Source organism: Nicrophorus vespilloides, unplaced genomic scaffold, assembly GCF_001412225.1.
Source record: "Nicrophorus vespilloides isolate i.1.1-1 unplaced genomic scaffold, Nicve_v1.0, whole genome shotgun sequence".
Lineage (NCBI taxonomy): Eukaryota > Metazoa > Arthropoda > Insecta > Coleoptera > Silphidae > Nicrophorus > Nicrophorus vespilloides.
In genome coordinates, this window is record NW_017096877.1 from 347,153 (window position 1) to 351,489 (window position 4,337).

Consider the following 4,337-nt stretch of genomic DNA (forward strand, 5'->3'; position numbering starts at 1 on the left):
TTTTTTTTTTCTGTATTCCATAAAAAAAATGATGCCTTTTGGCTATTTACAATGACTGTCATCTATTCGTGCCCGCACAAGATAGTTTTTCATTATATAAAATTACAGGTGAGTTAGAAGTGTTCATAATGTGAGGAAAAGTTGGTAAAAATTATTGTTTTGAAAAAAACCCTCTTCATATGTTCCTAACATAATAAATTCTAACCTATTGGAAACCCTCTTCATAACTGTATATATTTTTTTTATATCGACATATCTTCTGAAATATGTGAGAGATAAATTATAATGATTATATTTGTGCAAAATAACCGAATGTTAAATATTATTATAATTTTAGCTTCATGCGAATCGCCATAATAACAGACATATTTATGCAATAGTAAGATACTAAACAGCGAAAACACTAAACTTGTAGTTTTATGATAGAAGAAAAATGTTAAATGTAAACTTCATCCTATGAATTATGAATGTCAAAATCTGTATTTAGAGAAAAAATAAAACAAACTATTTTGATATTATTTTTGTTATATGTTTAGAGTTACATAATCTCAACACAACTATAAATATAATTGTTTTATTATATTTAATTATTTATTTATTAAAGAAAATTTATACAAATAAAAATGAAAAACAATTATGAAATATATTAGCACTCTTGTTATAAAATAAATTGTGTTTATTATTGTAAAATATATTATTTATCGGGCGGAAAATCAATGGTCAATAGATTAATACATTTCAAAAATATGTTATACTATTTTTGTTTGTATATATGATTGTAATTATTATTTATATTTATAGAAAGTATAAACAATGATTCTTTATATAAATAATTACATCTAGCTTGAGGGCTATATTTTAAATATCTACATAATCAAATACAGGTATCCCCGACTTACGAACTAGTTCCGTTCCAAAGGGTTGTTCGTAAGTCGGGGGAATTAAAAAAATCTAAATAACATATATATGTTAAATTACTGACTGCATAAATTTGAAAAATAGACTAAAATAAACAATATACTTACTTACAAATTAACCAGTAACTTTTCAATGAAGATATCACAATTATTTAATAAAAACCTCAAAAGAAACAAATGCAAAAAAAAGTAATACAAAAATATTATATTTTATTAATTTTAGTTTGGACAGTTATTTTTTTAACACTATATATCTCGTTGTAACAAGTTAGAGCTTTTAGAAATTTGTTCGAAAGTTCGGGAGTTCGTAGTTATTTATAAATAATATAAATACGAATTATATTGAATTTGTTTATATAATTTATTATCATTTTTTCTTATAAAACTTTGTAAATTAATTTTATTTCTTGTATTAAAGGTATGAATACTTGAAAGTTAATTTTGAGGGAGATTTGAAAATTTATCAACATCTGTGGATCATTAACTATATTGACAAATCCAAGATTGATGATGATCTCGGGACCCACAACTCAATTACCCTTCGTAATTATAGTAGGATAATGCTCTTAAATAATGACAAATTGGTCGATTTATATCATTTTTCGAATTAAAAATCTGTAAATAAATTATTATTAATGTTTGATACAAGTACTTTGATCAATAACCCGTTGATCCGAATGGACGCAAGAAAAATTCAGTATAAAATTAATAAAGAAAATAATTTAAATTATTAATTTGCTCATAAAAAAAATCTAAATAAAAGTTTATTTATAAATTTTATTACGATGAATCATAGCAGGCTTCTATTAGTACATATTCACTATAGTGCGGTTTGAAAATTTCAAAACAAAGTTAATTTCAATTGAGCAAAATAAATAAATACTGAACTAAAATATTTTTATACTTAAATAACACATTCAAGTACCTTTTTTTTCTTTTTAATTTTATGCTTTTTAAAGCTACTCGATTAGTCCGGTTTTGCTTATATCTCTTCATGTAAACCAGAAGTTGCTCAAAGAATGATGAATTAAATTCAATGAAACGAAATCGACATCTTCACAATGAGACAGAAAACGTATCCACCAGTAACTCTAATTAAGTTTTACTGCCGGAGGATCATGTAAAATATCTTGGCATGCATCTGGATACTTGGAAGAAACATAGACAAAGAGAAAGCAATTAGGTCTGAAATCAGACCTTTACCAATAGATAATGTTGAGTTCCCCATCTTCATGACATTTCTGTCAACAAATTTACTTATTGTTCATATAAAATATATGTTTTGTAAAAAAAATATCTTTTTATAATGACTTAATCCAATAATAGTTGAATACTTGGATAATATATTTTTGTTTTATTTTTGCTTTTGTTCAAAAAGATGATATTATCATTCATTGAAGATAATAGCTTCTTATATAAGAAACCAATATGTTCTGAACTGTAGATAATTACAAAGCAAGTTGATTTATAGGATATTCTATAAATATTATAACAAACATATGTTTTTTTACAGGTATTGTCAATAGCTAAATTTAAACCTATCAGAAAAAATAATATATTGTCCGTGTCCTTCCCTGTCTTAAGGACACGAAGCTGCAGAACGCGAACACATGTATACTCAAATTACTTTTATTTCGCAGATATCAATATCTGCACGTGTCATGGAAATACGACAGTATAATACGGTTACTAACAAATCGATTATTTATTTTTGTTTTCTCTTCATAGATTCATAAAATTAATTATAAATAATGCAAATAATTTCTTAAACATAAAAAAAGTGAAGAACTTGTTTATTCTTCCAGAGTTTATTGTCTTTCAATTATTAATGTTTTTCTGTTAAGTAATCTAAAAAATATATAATTAGACGAAATAAAAGCGTATACAAGAAAAAGCTAATAAAACAGTGTTTTTTGTTATATTTTAGCAATTATTTCTGGTAAAAATACTGAGATATTGAAATATGCTTTTGTTACCAGCTGAAATAATACAAAGAAAACGGATAGATAAATATTATATACTAAGTCTCACGCAATTATTCTAATCAATAATGTTTTTTTTTGTTTAAGAAAATGGTAATAAAAAAAAGATAAAAACATAATATTTACATAATTAGTTACGCAAGAAAGGTCAATATTTTTTGTAATAAAACTCTTGTTATATTTGGGTCTTTCCGTGCGGAGCTGCACTAAAAATATCTTTTCTCAACTGAAGCAAAATGCCATTTGGACTTATTAATGCTGCGTGCGTAACCTCAGGGTTCACAAGGACAATGATATATAACTCTTTTTTCCCCAAGCCCCATCTAAAATAAAAATATCGTGCCTAAGTTCAATGCCGGACTTTAATCGAATTTATTAATGGGATCTATAAATACACACTAAACAGAAATAGGACGTTCGTTCCTTAAAAAATGTCTATATGTAAAATACGATATCTCGTATTTTGCATGACTCGCTTTACGTTTGTATATTTGGGTTATGCGAATGAGAAAAGTGAGTTGTGACATGCAACAAGGTTTCTTATATATAGACGATGACTGAAAAGTTTTGATTAATAAATTTTTCAATAAACAAATATTAATATTTAAGATGTTTATATATAGATATTTATATTATTTACACATTTTCATGGGATTTCAACTGAGTTATTAACTTAAGTCTTTGTGCTTGTCCTATAATTTGTTTTCGTAAAGAAAACAAAAATATATATTTGTAAATTTATTGAGTAAATCTTAAAGACTCTTTTTTTCTTGTTTCAGATAAATATAATAAACTATAAAATAGTTCAAATAAATAAGTAATTTTAAACTTAATTTTTTTATGAATATCCCCTATTGTAGCTTCATCATTTCTATTATTTAGAGTCCATTTTATTTACTAAACGGTGTCCTAACGAAAGTATAAAATCTAAAATTTAAATAAATCTAATTGAGAAAATATCAAAATTTGGCTTTAATCGTAAAGTCGACATGTGGGAAATATTTTTTATTAAATATACATCAGCAGTTTGTTTTCTTTCAAAATTGGGGAGTCTTCCCGTAATAGCCAGTAGAGTTTCCAAAACTTAATTTCGAATTCATCTCTTTTTGCTTGAATGTGATATACCCAGGTCAAAATTCTACCTATGTGCTTAATCAGATATTTAACTTGATCTAATGATAAAGGCAATATGCACTGATTTCGATTAATTAACTTTTATTCTCCATTTTATAGCCATTACTCTATAAAGTTCAGGTTTTCTTGTAGATGATGGGATGCATATGCTGGGTCTGCATCAGTTGACAATATTGCGGTAACATCGGCAATAGTTGTAATAGTTGTTCTATCTTTGTTATCTACAGTGAATGATGTATACATAATGGCGGGTCCTAACACGCTTTCTTATGGGACACCTGGCTTCATGTATACAAATTCTAAA